Source organism: Rhineura floridana, chromosome 19 (assembly GCF_030035675.1).
Source record: "Rhineura floridana isolate rRhiFlo1 chromosome 19, rRhiFlo1.hap2, whole genome shotgun sequence".
NCBI classification, from domain to species: Eukaryota; Metazoa; Chordata; class Lepidosauria; order Squamata; family Rhineuridae; genus Rhineura; species Rhineura floridana.
Window position 1 is genome coordinate 18295255 of NC_084498.1, and position 18018 is coordinate 18313272.

Consider the following 18018-nt stretch of genomic DNA (forward strand, 5'->3'; position numbering starts at 1 on the left):
TGGAACTGCTATTTTAGATGTTTTTTAAACTCTTTTTGAAAAAGATGTTTTTAAAGATGTTTTGCTTTAATATGTTTTAAAGTCTTTTGTTTTTAAGATGTTTTAGAGTGGGTTTTAGTGTTATTATTTGCTGCCCTGGGCTCCTTCTGGGAGGAAGGGTGGGATATAAATTCAACAAATAAACAACATCATTTTAAACACTCATGGCTTCTCCAAGAAGAACCCCTGGAACTGTTATTTGTGAAGGATGCTGGGAGTTGTTAGGAGACCCCTCTTTCCCTCACAGAGCTACAATTCCAGAGTTCCCTAGGAAAGAAAGATGGAGTGTTAAAGCACTCTAGGAGCTATAGCTCTGTGAGGGGGAAAGGGGTCTCAGCAACCTTAACAAACTACGGTTCCCAGGGTTCTTTGGGGGAAGCCACGATTGTTGAAAGTGGTATGATGTTGCCTTAAATGTATAGTGCAGATGGGGCCTCATTTCAGCCTTTACACTTCAGAGCAATAAAAGCATGAAGTATGTATTCCCTCCTACCAAATTCTGCAAGATGTTGCTCTCAGCTTGACGCTGGTGTTTTTGGTCTCTTAACTGACCCTCAGCTGTCTTTTTCTTCCCATCTGCTGTTTGGGAGTTAAAGTGCCTCCCTGTTTAGGTTGGTAAGAGACTCTCAGGAGTCTGTTTTTTCTTAAGGATAGTTCTGAGTGCCTGATTACCATGTCTGGCAACTTCAGGACCTGATTTTAAACGCTGTTTTATATATGGATCAGACCATGGAAATGCATGAGTTCTATGGGAGGTAGGCAATGTTTGCCCTTCTCAGAGTAAAATGGAAATGGGCTGCCTTCAAGTCGATCCCGACTTATGGGCGACCCTATGAACAGGGTTTTCATGGTAAGTGGTACCATTGCCTTTCTCTGAGGCTGAGAGGCAGCGACTGGTCCAAGGTCACCCAGTGAGTTTCATGGCTGTGTGGGGATTCGAACCCTGGTCTCCCAGGTCGTATTCCAACACTCTAACCACTACACCACGCTGGCTGTCAAGTACTCAGAGTAGACCTATCAGAATTAATGGGCGTGACTAACTCAGGTCCATTAATTTTGATGGCTCTACAACTGAGTAAAACGTAATAGGATATAGCCCTGTATTGGCGGTATTGAGGGTGGGACCATGATGGTTTGCTTGAGCATATGCTGTGCTTGCTGGGTGCATCCAAGATTAAATTTTTGGCATTTCCATTATCCTCCTCCTGCTTTTGATTCCCCAGCAACTGGAAGCAGCATATAGCCATTGTGACTAGTAGCCTCCGACGGCCTTGCTCTCCATGAATTTTTATAACCCTCTTTCAAAGCCACCCACGTTGGCGGCCATCACCGCCTCTTGTTGAACGAATTCTGTAGCTTTGACTATGTGCTACTTTTCATTTTGTCTGCCCTGAATCTTCAAACATGCAGCTTCCTTACATGAGCCCAGATGCTAATATTTTGAAGGAGAAAAATGTCCCCCCTGCCTCTTGCTCACCTTTTTCTAAACTAGAGCCTCAAATGGCACCTCTGTTATTATGAAGAACAAGAGGACAGCTCTGGGGGATCAGGCCAGTGGCCCATCTAGTCCAGCATCCTATTCTCACAGTGGCCACCCAGATGCCTTTGGAAAGCCCACAAACAGGACATGAGCGCCACAGCACTCTCCCCACTTGTAATTTCCAGCAACTGATTTTTGAGAATCACGCTACCTCTGATTGAGGTGGTAGAACATACCCATCATGGTTAGTGCCCACTGGTAGCCTTCTCCTCCACGAATATGTCTAATCCTCTTTTAAAGCCATCCGAGTTAGTGGCCACCGCTGCTTCCTGTGGGTGTGAGTTCCACAGTTTTATGTGCTATGTGAAGTACATTATTTTGTCTGTCCTGAATCTTCCAGTATTCAGCTTTGTTGGAGGGCCCCAAGTTCTAGCTTTACGAGAGAGGGATGGTGCCATGGATAGCTTTAACCGCCATCCTCTTTTCAAGCCGTCCGAGTTGGTGGCCATTGAAACGTCCTGCAGAAATGATTTCTGCAGTTTTAACTAGGAGCTGTGTGACAAAAGTCCTTCCTTTTGCCTCTCCTAATCTTCCAACGTTCAGCTCCAACATTCTTTTTGATCCTTCCTTGTCACTTGAGGCCCAGGTGGCCTCGGTGGCTCGGAATGCTTTCTACCATCTTCGCCTGGTAGCCCAGCTACGTCCCTATCTGGACAGTGACAACCTCGCCTCAGTTGTTCATGCTCTGGTAACTTCTAGACTGGACTACTGCAATGCGCTCTATGTTGGGCTGCCCTTGAAGACTGTTCGGAAACTACAACTAGTCCAGAATGCAGCGGCCAGATTGCTGATGCAGACCAGAAGGTCCGCTCATATAACACCTGTTCTGGCCTGTCTGCACTGGCTTCCTGTTTGTTTCCAGGCTAGATTCAAAGTGCTGGTTTTGACCTATAAAGCCCTACACAGCATGGGACCGCAATACCTGGTGGACCGCCTCTCCCAATATGAACCTACCCGGACACTGCGCTCAACATCTAAGGCCCTCCTCCGAGTGCCATCCCATCGAGAAGCTCGGAGGGTGGTGACTAGAACCAGGGCCTTTTCTGTGGTGGCCCCCGAACTGTGGAACAGCCTCCCCGATGAGGTCCGCCTGGCGCCGACGCTACTATCTTTTCGGCGCCAGGTGAAAACCTTTTTATACTCCCAGGCATTTTAATGTGTGTTTTAATGGTATTTTCATCATTATTTGTATTTTTGGATGTTGTTTGGTTCTTTTATTGTTTGTTTTGTTTTCTTGATTTATTGTATTTATATATTGCTTGTTTTTTATCTTTTTGTACACCGCCCAGAGAGCCTTCGGGCTTAGGGCGGTATATAAATAAAATAAAATAAATAAAAATAAATAAATAAAATAGCACCCTCTTCTAAGAGCCCTCCAGCCACAATCAGCAGCTAGTTTTATACTGGCAAGTTGCTCCTAGGGCTGGTGACAGGTAACAGGGCAGGCAAGGCCAGCTCTGCATATGAACGTATGAAGAGCCCTGCTGTTCGACTGCCTAGGCCAGCGCACCTCTGGGAATCGTACAAGCAGACCCCGAATGCAGTGGAGAGCTGCTGCCAACCACATGAGATAATAGTAAGCGAGATGGCCAAGTAGTCTGATGTAGCATATTATTGTTGCCATAGCTATGATCCTCCAACATCCCAAGTGTATGCCTTTAGCACTTAAGGGAGGGTGTGAAATAAAGGCACTGTCTGGAACTGTTCACGTTGTGGCAGAATGCTACATAGTAATTTGCCACAACGAGAAAAGGTAAATGAGCGTTTTTAATCCTAAAATCCATGCAGCAAACACATTTAGGCTTTTTTTTTGTGGGGAGGGGGTATACATAGTTTTGTTTTGATCTTGAACTGGCAAATGAGGGTTGTTTTGGTCCAAAGCCAAATAATATATTGAGGCAATTTCATGCCTCATGAATTATAGAAGAGAATGCTTGGTATGTAGAGCTTGAGTCTTCGCCTGGCTGGATCTGCCCCCCGCCCCCATCATTTGGTTTTAATCCTTTTGGGAATCTCGGTTTGAACTGTCTTCCTGAGCCTGCACGATGTCTCTGAAAGCCCACAGACTGCTCCGGCAGAATGGAAGGAATTCTAAATATGAACCCCCTTTCCCCTTGACTGGGGCCTGTCTTCCCCCCTTTTGCCGTTGCTAACTCCCAGATGGTAGCAGAAATGCTTTGATCTTATCACAACGGCCAGTCCTGCTTACAAAAGAAAACACTTTTCTGAACTTGGGGCTCCGAAGACGGCCCAACGCATTTTAAAATTCCTTCTGTTTCCTTGGCTTTTTGGAAATCAAGTGTTGCTAGCATTAAAACAGAAAGGGGGGGGGAGAGAGAGAACTACATCTTTAGGAAGGAAGATTGGATTGTTTGGGCTTCGTTGTTGAGGTGGAGCGGCGCTCACAGATGAGGATCCTTCATCTTGGGGGTGAGCAGTTTGTTTAGCGCCGTAGGAGGAATAGATCGTGAACCCCAAGGGCTGGTCCTCATGTGCATGTGTGAGTTGCAAGTCATTAACTGAATCTGCATGCTAATTTTGCAGGCTTGTGAGTTGCCAGACACCAGTGGAGGGACATGTTGCATGCATTTTGCAAATTCCAGAGGAGTTGCTATGCTTGGGGTTGAGGCAGAAAGTGCCGTGGCACTATGGAGCTTAGCCGGTTTGAAGTGACATATTGTAGATTGTCGATTGGAAGCACCCTTATTCTCTTGTATATCTCAGGCCTCATCTGAACTATACATTTAAAGCAGCATCATACTGTTGTCATGGCTTCCCCTAAAGGATCCAGGGAATTTTCGTTTGTGAAGGGTGCTGAGAGTTGTTAGGAGACCCCCATTCCCCTCCCAGAGCTACAGTTCCCAGAGTGGTTTAATATTCAATCCCTCTTCCCAGGGAACTTGGGGAATTGTAGCTCTGTGAGAAGAATTGGGGGTCCCCTCTCAACACCCTTTACGAATGACAGTTTTTTTTAAAAAAAAAGTCTTCTAATAAACATATTTTTGTATCCAGGTTTGACTAATGTAGACATTTTTTCCAAGCAACTTTTCTAATAACTTGCATTTTTTGTATTATTTTTATTGGAACATTCATTTTGCTGCACATTCTTCACTATTATGTGCATTTTTGGTTGGAGGACTGCACCACAAAATTCAGATCAGAGCTTGGAAAAGTTACTTTTTTGAACTACAACTCCCATCAGCCCAATCTAGTGGCCATGCTGGCTGGGGCTGATGGGAATTGTAGTTTAAAAAAGTAACTTTTCCAAGCTCTGATTCAGATAGGTGCAACTTTTGAAGGGCGGCTGTGTTTCAGTTCTGATATTGTTTTGGAAAGTGCAAATTTGAGAGATTTGGCTTTATTTATTTATTTATTTATTACATTTATATACCTCCCCATAGCCAAAGATCTCAAATTTCTCACCCATCCCTACCCTTGAGGGCAGAAAGCATGCTTTTTCAAAAAGTGAAACTTTAGATTCTATAAAGAACCTATGCTGGCAGCACAAAGGTACCTTGATGAAAGTTATTGGTCAGGTGTGGGGAACTGTTGTCCTTGCAAATGTTGCTGAACTACACCTCCCATCATCCCTGGCCATTAGCCATACTGGCTGAGGCTGGTGGGAGTTGCATTTCAGCAACATGTGGAATGTCACCTGCTGTAGATGTCCTTCTGCTTTTTCCTGTAAATATAGCGATAGAGAGTGATTGGCCTGTCCTGAAAAACTGGATGAACGAGATTTTAATTGCATGGATTATGAAACTAATTAAGACGCTGAAGTGTACAGTCTTAACAAGGAAATCCCTGACTCAAATTTGACTGCAATCATGAACAATCATGACCCCCAGTGGCAACAGGAGAGGCTCAATAGTGGAACAGCTGCAGAGCAAACTTCTTGCCACAATCTATTGTTGCTCTGCATTTTGCTACTGCCCTCTGTGAAAGGAGTGGAGAGCCATCAGCGCACCCCCAGAAGAAGACCCATTCCCCCATGGATTGCAGCAACTGGCTTTGAGGTCAAGACTCCTGGAGGGAGGGTGGAAAATTCCCAGAATAGCACACCTGACCTTGGCCTGGGTGTGTATGTGTTTACGTTTGTGTTTTATTTTTATTTTTTATCTGCTGGAGGTTGGGGTAGTGAAATTGTTGTTGTTGTTGTTATCGTTATCGTTGTTGTTGTTATTCTTATTGTTATTATTGTTATTGCTTTGACAGCCAGAATTCATGTGCTGCCAAAGCTTTCTGTGGGTGTTTGGGGGTGGTTATTGTTTTGTTTTATGTATGATATATTCTTTTTGGCTTTCAGTTATGTTGTAAGTTGCTTGGAGACTTTCAGGTAGCAAGCGACTAATAAATTGAATAAATAAGTAATACAAACTTGGTAGGTAGATTTAGGCAAGCCGTCTTTCTCTGCCTCAGCTCCTCCACCCTCCAAAATCTGCAATAATAATGACCTGCCTTAACTAACTAGAGCAGCCTAACTTACTGGGCTACTACAATAGTCAATAGTCTTTATTTGCCGCCGAGTCAACTGTAAGCTATTTCTATATTATTGCAAGGGATTGTTTTCTAACTCTTTTCACTAACTGTCTTGGAGGCCTAAATTTGGCAAAATGTTGGGGAGGGCTACAAGTGTGTCAAATTAAGGAAGAACAATGCTGGTGATCCAAGTTGAAACACGCCGCCGTATAAATGCTGAAAGCCGTCTTCAGCATTCTCTGTTTTTAGGTTAATGGCTTTTTTAAAAAACCTCTCATTCCAGAATTCTCCTCCTTCGTCTCGCATGGAGCCAGTGTCGAGTTAGAAATCCGATAAGGTAAGAACAGTTGGTGGGTTGCATTAACAGAAAAGACAAATGTGTTGGATGCAAAGGCGCCTTTGGGTGGGATGGTAACTCAGTGGCAGAGTACACGTGCTGCATGCAAAAAGATCCTTGGTTCAATCACTTGTATCTCCAGTTTTTTTAAAAATCAAGTAGCAGGTGATGAGGAAAATCTTCTGCTTAAGACTTTGGAGAGAAGCTGCCAGTCAAGCAGACAATATTAGGAAACTACCTTATACTGAGTCAGACCATTAGTGCATCTAGCTCATTCATTTTCTGCAATGACTGGTGCTGGCTCTCCACGATTTCAGCTCTAGCTGGAGATTGAACCTGGGACCTTCTGCATGAAAAAGCAGATGCTCTAACTACTGAGGTATGGCCCTTCCTGCACTAGTCTGCCCTAGTATAAGGCAGCTTTGGGATATTTTTAGAAGAGGGTCCATAGCTCGATGGTTGAACGTGTGCTTTGCATGAAGGTCCGTGGATCAGGTAGTGAAGATATAGATATTGGCCAGGTGCTTTCACTGTATAGCTTTAAATGCCAGCTGAAAATGTTTGTTTCAGCAAGCCTATCCAGACACATGATTCAGTTGCATTTGTTGTAAATGTTTTGTTGATTTTTATCTTTCTCTTTAACGAGAGTTTTGTGTATATTTGTTTTGAATTGGTTTGCCTGTTTTAGTCATGTTTTCTGTACATACTTGTAGATTGCTTGGGAATCTTTTGTTTTGTTTTTGAGCAAGCGGTTTATAAATGTTCTAAAGAAATAAAGGAAATAAATAATGGGGATGACTTCCCCCTGCCGGTCAGAGTTGGCAAAATGAGGCTAGGTAGACCAGTTTGTTTTAAATTATTATTTATTTCATTTATGAGTCTCTTCCTAAAAGCATCTCAAAGCGATTTCACTACACAAAAAGAAGATATTGTGTCGCATATTGCATCTATAATTGTATTGCATATATAAAAACAGTTAAAACAATTGCAAATATAAAAAACAGTTTAAAAATCCAATACGGATATTACTAACAGTCACCTTCTAGACAACGCTTCAGTGTTAATCTGAACATTAATTACTCAGAGATAAACTTCTAATCCTAAAATATAATTTCCAAAAATCGTCCCCCTTCATTCTTTAAAGTCTGTTCTGTTACATGATTTATTGGTTCATAGCTTTTCCAAAACGTCAGCATAGCTGCACATTGCATGTTTTTGCCAGTTTGATCATAATGGGATATTCATATATTTTATTTCTTTCATTCAAACCTGATGGTATTGGCAGAACCCTCCGGTAATGACAATGCAATCCTGTGCATTATTAGTAAGCAGGTATCAGATTGCAGCCTTAGGAGAGTAAATTCTTGCCTTTACATTCTTAATGTTCCTGCCATGCAGAATAGGCTTGGAACTTCAGAGAGGGCCAAATGTGCTTGCAAGATCTTACAAGACTATCAGTTAACTTTTTAATGAGTTTTGAAATTAGAAAAATTCTAGAAATTAGAAACTTTAGGATTGGCAACAATTAGGGATGGTTGAATCTGTCAGTTTTGGTTTATTTCAGTTCCACATGTTTCGAATCTTAAATTCAGTTCTCCATGTTTCTTCAGCAATCTGCAAACTTTACAAAAAATCCTCATGAAAATTCATCAGCATTCTAGTGTGAATTATATATGCATTTTTGTACGCTGTTTTTACTAGCGCTTTGACACTTTTGTTCCCTAATATGATGCATCTTTGTATGTTGTTATCATGAACATATGCAGTTTTATGGCCACTTTCTCCCAAAATAAGCCTTTTTGTTCACATTGGTTGGCGGGAGAGCTACAACACAAAATTCAGAGAAGTGCAAATTTTGAAGGCCGACTGTGCTTCCGTTCACTTACTGATTCAAAAAGTGTGAATTAGGCAGTTTCTCATTAAAATGCAAACCAAACCCAATTTCTCCCCTGCTCCTAGCAACAGTAGGCATTATGAATTGATAAGTGTATATGCTGTGAATTTTATAATAACCTGCTTCTAGCCATCCCAGCCCTAAAAAATAAATCTAGTTAAGCCTGTGTGTGATTCTTCAATTTTTTAATTTGCAAATATAACAAAAGGAGGGGGAATAAAAGGATGGTAAAAATAAATAATAATCAAAATGAAAGGAAGCTTTCCTCTTCTTCATCATCATCATTATCTTCTTCATCATCATCATCTTTATTACCTGCCCTTTGCCAGAAGGTTCCAGGGCAGGAATGAAAAGCCACCATCAGCTCACATTAAAGATACAATCGCCGTCAGTACATCCATCTTAAGTTAAATGTAGAAGTTAACATGAGCCCTCCAGATGTCCGAATAGGTATCCACTTGGAATTGATGTCTGTAGGACTTAAGTTCAAATCCAGCCAGGGCAGTGAGTTCCTCTGACCATTGCATGATAGTCGGTGTGCAGGGGAAGCTTTTCCATTAGGGCAGATGGAGCACTGCCCCACCAATGTCGGTCTGCCCTCAACCAGCTCCCTCATGCCTGCTTCCTTACTTTACAACCAGTCTCGGGGATGGCCCTGTCTGTCTGCTTCCTCCTCCTCAGCAGGGAGGAAGACGATGGGGTCAACAGTAGAATGAGTTGCCTCTGCCTGTCATTGGCTCTGGCTCCACCTACTGTTGGGCTCCCTGCCTTCCGCCCCACCTGTCCCAGTGGACACCTGCCACCACTGTTGTGTGACTTGTGTCCCATAAGTCAGACCCATCTATTTCCCTTTTTTGTCACGTCTGCATGTCACCAAAAATCCACTGCCTGAGCTGACCATCCCTCCTTGCTCCTCATGGTCGAGAATTGCATATGTAAACCACTGCAGTGTTCAGCTGCCTGCATACCCTTCTGAGGGTCCTTTTGTGGAGCACTAATAAAAACAGTGCTTTTTGGGGTGGGTGGGGAATTCAGACATTTCTAGCAGAATAAACATTGCTTACTTTTGGCAAACAGTGTGGCAGAAATGGGCAAAGCATCCTTGTGTGGTCTGGCAAAAATGAGTCCCTGCCTTCCGCCCCGCCAGTCCCAGTGGGCACCAGCTGCTACTGAAGGTGTGTGGGTATGATTCAGCCTTTTGGTTTGCCAAACATACAGAACGGGGACCCCCTCCACTCCAACCTTAATGTTGCAGACACACCTCTTCTAAGAGAAGCGATCCGTCTGCCGGGTGGGCTGAGTCAAGCTTGTCTACATGTCTCCTTGCAGTTGACCCATCAGGAGAATTAAATCACTTTTATTGCCTTTTATTGTATTATCTCAGGGCAGCGTGTGTCTTGCTAGCATTTATTGCAGTAGAGCAGCTTCAAGGCATTTAGGTTGGGAGTCAGTCTGCCGGTTGTTTTATTATTTTTTGCAGCTAGGCTCAGTTGGAGGGATTCCAGGTCAAATGGCAGCGATGGGTTGTGAATTATGATTCATGGAGCAGGCTGTGACTTTATAGCTTTTAAGCTTGGAGCGCTTCTGCTTTGTGATGGATTTGTTTGGGGCCTTTCCTGTCCCTGGTGTCCTTTCTGCTCCGTGTGTGTGTGTTTTAACCAAGGCTCATTCCCTTGGCTTTATCAGTACCTTTTGCTTTCAGTTTATTCACTCTGCTGCTTTCACGTCTGGCCCCACCCCACATCTGACATCATATATGGTGACATCATGTTTGGTGATGTCATGTAGAGCAGGTGGGCATAGCTTTCCCCAGACTGCCTTGCGGGCCAAATGGGAAAGCCAGCGCTGTTCTTTGAAGCCTCCTCAAGGTATTCCTTTCCACATCCAACATCGGGGGTGAAAAGGTGAAGCGCGGGGAGGCTTCCAAAGCATCGGGCTTGCACTGTGGTTCCCAAGCTTGGGAACCCCACGCAAGGGATTTGGACAGATGGGTGGGACAAACCACCTGTCCTTCACGTGCCACTGGAGCCAAAAATGTTCCCCACTCCTCCTCTGATTGAATTGTCCCAAATGGTACTTTCTGCATTTCATTGTCGTTTAACTTCATTCTCCTCTTTACACTGGCTGTGTACACACCATACATTTAACACACATTTCTGACACATTTCCCCACCACCAAAGAATTCTGTGAACTGTAATTTATCCTGCGCAGAGCTACAGTTCCCAGCACCCTTAGCAAACTACAGTTCACAGGATTGTGTGTGTGTGTAGAATGTGTTTTAAATGTATGGTGTGTATGCAGCCGCTCTTGTATGTGTATATATCGATACTTGGCAAACGAGGATCTCTCTCTGTGCAACAGAAGAAGTGCACTCTAGTCCATGAAAGCTGATACTGCCATAAATTTTCATCTTCAATGTGCCGCAAGTCTCCTTACTACAGGGGTGGAGAACCTCAGGTCTGGAGGCCAAATCTGCTTTCCAAGCCTCTCTGCCTGGCCCTTGAGACTCTGCCCAGGCCACATCCCTCACCGCCTCTGCTTTGCAGCCTCCTTGAGTGGTTTTCCCTGGCTGACATGTGCCCTTGAATCCTGATACTGCCTCTAGCCTGCCTGGGTGAAGGAAAGTGTGTGTGTGTGTGTGTAGAAACTAGCCTACTGCACACATGTACAATTTACACTTGTTGCTCTGCCCCCTTTTGCCATTGGCCCTGCCCACCAACAGCATGTGGCCCTTGAAAGGCCATCCAGCAGGGTATATGGCCCTTGGGCTGAGAAAGATTCCTCACTCCACCTCCACCTTACTGTTTTTATTCCGAAACACAGCCTACGCCAGTGTGGTGTAGTGGTTAGAGTGTCAGGCTGGGACCTGGGAGACCAGGGTTCAAATCCCCGCTCAGCCATGAAGCTCGCTGGGGGGCCTTGGGCCAGTCACCATCTCTCAGCCTAACCTACCTTGCAGGGTTGTTGCGAGGAGAAAATCGGGAGGGGGAGAACCATGTTTGTACGCCACCTTGAGCTCCTTGGAGGACAAGTGGGATGTAAATGTAATAATACGTAAATAATAAATATGAAAGCTGCCTGGAAGTGTGGAAGTAAAATTCTACTAAACTGTACAGAAAGCGATTGCTAAGAGATGCTGAGCAGCTGAAGATTGATGCAATCCTCTTCTCTATTTTTTAAAAAATCCTACCTTGTGCTGCTTTGATGGCTTTCATAGATCTTATAGCCAACCCCCCCTTTTAAAGTGCCAGCTAAGCGTGACTTCACCCTTGCCCTTGATTGCACACCATAATAGCAAGTCATTGAACATGTCCCACGGCACTCCACTGGTTCTGCCCCCAAAGGAGTGAAGTTTAGAGCTGCCATGTTTAATTGATTAATTGACTAGATTATAATCAATTAAAAGCAGCTGGAGCAATTTTTTTTAAGAAAGGTGCCCTGATTAGTCAGGCATCAGGTTTATCTGTTTTTAATATTAGGATCAAGGGTTTGCAGAAGGGCTGTAGCTCAGTGGCAGAGCATCTGCCTTGCCCACAGATGGCCCCAGGGTCAATTTCTGGCCTCTCCAGGGAGAGTTGGGAGGGACTCTTGCCTGAAACCCTGGGCAGTTGCTGCCAGTGAGTGTAGACAATATTGAGTTAGATGGACCAATATGGTATAAGTATCAGTATAAGGCAGTTTCCTATCCAGTGCTAGTTCTACTCAGAGTAAACCCATTCAAGGTAATGTACATGCCTAACTTAAGTTTATTAATTTCAATGGACCTGCTCTGTGTGGAACTGGCATTAGATACAGCTAGGGTTGCCAGGTTCATGGGCTGAGACTGATTCTGTATCTTTAGGAGAAGAGAAAGTCAGCCACGTGCAGGTGTTCTTGCAACCCTGTAATGGGAAAAACCACAAGGTGGGATTCTCCCTTCCCCTTGCACAACTTTTAAAGATACAGAAGACCTCTTGGTTGCCAGGCCCGGCCTCCAAGAGGTCTTCTGTATCTTTAAAAGTTGTGGAGGCAGAGGGAGAATTCCACCTTGTGGTTTTTCCCATTACAGGGTTGCAAGAACACCTGCACGTGGCTGACCTTTTCTTCTCATAAAGATACAGGACCAGTCTCAGGCCATGGACCTGGCAACCCTAGATACAACCTTTAAGAAAAAATGAATTGGGAAACCAACCAGCCATTAAAACCAGCCTATTATACAGTGTAGTAAATTTCACAATGCTTCTGAAATGTAAAATCGTGAAATGGATATTAAAAACGGATGGAACGAAGGTCAGTTCCTCTCTTTCCTTAGACAATGGCAGGGATTTAAGAGGGCTTCTCTAAATGTTCTGCCCAAAATAGATGATGATGATTCCCTCTAACAGCAAATTCAGGTTGCCGAGTGCCTACCAGTATGGAAGCGAGACGGGTGCACCCACAAATAAAGTAGTGTTTGTTGGGTCTTTGACAGTATAATAATAAACTGAACTGAATGGGACGCCTTTCGTAAGTAGAAGCACTTAAGTTTGTGTATTAAAAAGAAAGTTGTATTTTAAAACAACAGCCTGAAAGTAGCCTAATGCACATCTAGACTGTTAAGGGCCATTGCGATTTTTTTTTTTGCAGTGGGAGACAAATGGATTGTGTGAGTCTATTTTTAATTTTTTAAATTTTATTTACTAAAATTTACATATTGCTTACCCTGGCTAAAGTCCACTGAGCAGTTTACAGGCGACAATCGAAAATATGCATTAAACATACCAATAAAAGCAAAAATTAAAAATAAGTTACATAAAAAATTAAAATAGGAAATAAAACCAGTCATTTCAAAACAATTATATTCAATAAAATCACATATTAAAATTGTATGCTAAAATTACAAGGTTGTTGGAACAAAAATTTCTATAGGCGACGAGAAGAATACAGCGAAGGTGCCTGCCTAATATCAAGAGGCAGGGAGTTCCAAAGAATGGGGGCTGCCACACTAAAGGATCAATGTCTTGCAAGTGCCGAATGAACATTATGGGGTACTTCTAAAAGTCCCAGTTCTGCAGATCTAAGCGGTTGAGTGAGTCTGCTAATCAAATCTGTGCTGACAGCAGTTTGACACACAATGTGTGTGTGTGTGTGTGTGTCTTAGAGAGCCAAGGCCAATATGGAAGCTGGAATCCATCAATGCTTGGAGGGCACCATGTTGGTTACCCTGGGTCTTAGCCCAGGAGAGACGAGTGAGCCACAGAGTAATGTAGCAATCAATCCCTCTTCCCAGGGAACTCTGGGAATTGTAGTTCTATGAAGGGTGTAGGCGTCTCCTAACAATTCTCAGCACCCTTTGCAAAAGAAGGATTATTTGGGGAAGCCATTGCTGTTTACAATGGTATAATAGTGCTTTAAATGCATAATGCGGATGGGGCCTTAGTCGCATCAATTACTCCACCCAATTTTGTCTCTGGCCACACCTGTTTTTCCCCTCTGGCCCCATCTGTCACTAGCATGTGGCCCTTGGAATGTTGCCAATGAGTCTCATGCGGCTTCCAGGTACTGTGAAATCTCCTAAATCCCAACAAACCTATTTCCTGTGTTGAAAGCAAATTGGCGTTTAGCTCATAGATGTTAGGAAAATTAGGCATCTCTCCTCCGTCGTGAACATTTTTGGTTGTTGTTTTGGAATGAGTTCTGATTAGCTTTGTATTCTTCCCCCGGTGAGGCAATCTGAAGTGATGAATGGTTTTATGAGGAAAGCATAAATTGTAAACACGCACATCAGAATCGTTTTATGGCTTTGCTGAGTTTATCGCCGGCCAATACAGGCTCCATCACCGTCCCTTTGGGTTGCTGTCCTTCCAGTCGCCCCCCTGTTGGCCTAGAGTCTTCATTAGTTTAGTAGTCTTGCATCTCAGTATTTGCATAAAAACAAAACATATAGATTGGAAGGGAAGAAGAGGAATGCAGGAAATATCAGGTTCTCAAATGAGCACCTCCAGCCTCCTATTGTATGGAAATGAAAATCACAATTAAAGTGACACCCCCCCCCCAAAGAGATCCTGTTCCCAGCAATCTGTTTTGATTAATTTTGCGGCAAAGCCTTGCTTCTTCCTTTGGCTGTCCCTGTCCCCTGCCCCCATCAAAAAGGTTCATTATGGCCACATTCACACTATACATTTATTCTACCGGTATTGCACTTTAAACACTCCTGGCTTCCCCCAAAGAATCCTGGGAAGTGTAGTTTGTGAAGAGTGCTAAGAATTGTTAGGAGGCCCCTATTCCCCTCACAGGGCTACAATTCTCACAGTGGTTTAACAGTCAGTCCCTCTTCCCAGAGAACTCTGGCAATTGTAACCTTGTGAGGTGGATAGGAGAGTCCTAACAAGTCTCAGCACTCTTCACAAACTACAGTTCTCAGGATTCTTTGGGGGAAGCCATGGGTGTTTAAAGTGAAATAATTGTGGAATCAATGTCTGGTGTGAATGTGACCTATATTCTGTAACTACTTTGGGAATGTGATGTCTAATAAAGGAGCCTTTCTTTCTTTCTTTTTATTAAAAGTTGAGTGGTGCAATTTTCATAAGCATGCCATTAGTATTTCAATTCAGCAGGCAGTAGGCACAGTTGGATAGTGATCTGTAAAAAAAAGTTTCTTTTTTTCAGATCAGTAGGATTAGAATATGGTGTTAGGAGAGTGGCTGTCAGGTAAGGCTATGCTCGAGGGTATAAACTGTAAGGCAAGAGTGTGGGGAACCTCTGGCCCTCTTGCTCTTGCTGAACTACATTTCCCATCATCTCTGGCCATTGAGAGTTGGGAGCAACATCTGGAGGGCTGAAGGTTCCCCCACTCCCGCTCAAGACAGATTGAAACCCATTTTGACATTATTTATTTACTTGATTTATATCCCACCTTTCCTCCCAGTAGGAGCCCAGGGCGACATATAAGTGATATAGATAGATAGATAGATAGATAGATAGATAGATAGATAGATAGATAGATAGATAGATAGATAGATAGATAGATAGATAGATAGATAGATAGATAGATAGATAGATAGATAGATAGATAGATAGATAGATAGATAGATAGAGCCAACAACAAGGAGAAATTCAACCAGGTTTTGGATACGAGTATAGGAACATGGGAAGCTGCCGTAGTATTTCCCATAGTGGCTGGAGTTGGCTCTCCAAGGTTTCCAACAGGGGCCTTTCCCAGCCTTCCCTGGAGATCACCAAGAATTGAACCTGGGGCCTTCTGCGTGCAAGACATTTGTGTTTTACCACTGAGCTGCGGCCCTCCTCTCCATCTGGAGAGTCTTCCAGAAAGAGAAAGACGAGATTACAAGATCAACTCGGATTATGCAATAAGAAGACGCCAAGCCAGAATGTTACAGATTGAGCACAGTCTTGGCTCTTTATAAGAATATAACTAGAGGACTGCTGGATTAGATCAATTGTGAATTTAGTCCTGCCTTGTAAATAAGCCCACAAGAGTTACTAGCCTGCTAGGGCAGGCAGAGGAGGGACAGAGGGCTGCATGTTTACTCTGGGTGCAGAGGAGGGAGCTTTCCTTTCTCTGGGAGCCTGCTGGGTTTCTGTGCTGGGTACAGAGAAGTAGTGGAGTGCTCTGTTCCTCTACCAGCCCGCTCACTTTTCTGCATGGAATTCTGTGCACTGGCCTGCATGCAATCCCTGATCATCTACGGCTACCTGGCTTAGTGCTTTCATTCAAGGCTGATGCAGTCCTGATCCCCCAAAGTGGCCAGACACCTGCCTCCTACAAACACAAAGGACATGAAAGAAAGAGCCTTTCCGCACAGCAACTGGTATTCCATGGGATACTCTTCCTGAATCTGGGAGTAGCATATAGCCATCATTCCTAATTTTAAACCCATTTTAAATCCATATTATAAGATGGAGGTCATCGTACCATCTTGTGGCCATGCATGTTATTTCATGAAGTACATATTTTTGTCTGTCCCAAATCTATCGGCAGTAGAATTCTAGTGTTAACAGGAGAGATCAAGGAGGATTTATAGCAGGTCTTCATAATCAAAGAGTTGTTGCTATCCTAGTCTGTTAGAATTCCATTAGTCTCGGGGGGCAGACCATCTTAATCTGTCCACTGATAAAAGAGAATAAGCAGAGGGTGGCTAGCATCCAAAAGAGAATTCAGAAAAGGGGTCAAAGACCAAGATGCTGGAAAATAGGAACTTTTTAAAATTTTTGATAAAACCCAACGCGTTTCAGCCTGTTATCTACAGGCCTTCATCAGGGGATAATAGCTTATAAGATTATAAGACAAGCAAATCGCTTTCTGTACTGTGCCAATATCAGTGCCAAAAAGTTCCTATTTTCCAGCATCTTGGTCTTTGACCCCTTTTTTGAATCATCTTAATTTGTCCACCACCCCTGCAGGGAAGGATCGGAGCCATAAGTCTAAACTTCAGAAGGAATTGGGCAGCAATGGGGTGACATCCCCCCCCCCATCTCCAGACCACCCCGTCCTCCATCTGGAGCAAAAACCAAGTCGAGGGTGTGCCTTGCCCTATGCGTCGGGCCAGTGACAACTTGAGACAGCCCCGTGGTCCATCATGGAGGCCATGAAGTCCTGAGCCGGAACACTAGAGGTAGCCTCAGCATGGACATTGAAATCACCCAGGACTATCATTCTGGGCTCCTCAAATACCACAGGCGAGGTGGCCTCCACCAGAAGCTGCCGGGCAGCAGGGTGGATGGTACACCAGCAGCAACCCTAGTTTCCTGTCTCCTCGGCCCGACACCAGGTGCAGGCCCTCACAGCCAGCTCCAAGACAGAGTGGTTTCCTGGTGACCGAGATGGAAGTTCTGTATACCACAACGACTCCTCCTCCTTGTCCCTGTAGCCTGTGCTGGTGTTCCACCGAGTATCCAGGTGGGCAAAGCTGGGTCAGATCAACTCCTCCCAGCTCACTCACCCAGGTCTTGGTAATGGAGGTCTCAGTTGTCTGAATCTGAGTCTTATATGGGATGACACTGGGACCTGGAAGCAGGGGTTATGTCAGATGCATCCTTGACTTCTTGGACTGCTGCAAGGTGAGAATTGCCGTCTAAAACAGGTGTGTTTTATTCCCCTCCAGATATTGGTGAATTGCACTCCCATCAGCCCTAGCAAGAATGGCCAAGGGCCAGGGGGTGTGGGAGTTGTCGTTCAGCAACATCTGGAGGGCCAAAAGTTCCCACACCTGATGTAAAACCTCAAAAGATCAGGGTTTTCTAGCCTCAAAGAAGGCCCCTGAAAATATTTTAACCTTTGAAATATTAAGTGTTATTTCAGAACTTTCTTTAGTGCCCTGAGGCCTTTTTTATTTTTTGGAGAAAAGAAAAGGACTTTCTCTTTAAATCAAAATATATGGAGATAAAATATGTCCTCCAAAAGTGAAAGAGGAGCCATTCTTTCTCTTGCTAGGGCACAACTCCTCTATATTATCTAGATTTACAGATCTCTGCCTATTGTGACTTGCTAAAAAAATTGGCTTGTTTGTCTTGGCTGATGATTTTCTAACCTTGTTGTGAAGGTCATGCTGCAAGTTGGCAGGAAGATCTACCTGCGGTATTTAAGTTCTGGCTCCGGTATTTATTATATTATATGGTTTTGATGCATGACAGGAAGATCGTCCACCAAGCTCAGAAGGTGATTCATGAGACCAAATTCTATTGTGATTCTGATGCTACCAAAGGCAGCATTATGGTCTTGGCGTTATGTGTCACGACTCTACCTTGGA

The 18018-nt window shown here is 43.9% G+C and overlaps 1 protein-coding gene across 9 annotated transcripts in view; it reads left to right on the plus strand.

Annotated features, from left to right (window-relative positions):
• The window catches only part of ARVCF (ARVCF delta catenin family member), a 576381-nt gene that overhangs the window by 86761 nt on the left and 471602 nt on the right, over positions 1 to 18018 (plus strand). For 4 of the 9 annotated variants that reach the window (XM_061603418.1, XM_061603420.1, XM_061603422.1 and 1 more), the window contains one exon: positions 6342 to 6395. The exons of the other annotated variants lie outside the window; for them this stretch is intronic. The gene's annotated coding sequence lies outside the window, so the exon portion shown is untranslated. The remainder of the gene's footprint in view (positions 1 to 6341; positions 6396 to 18018) is intronic. 9 annotated transcript variants of the gene reach the window in all.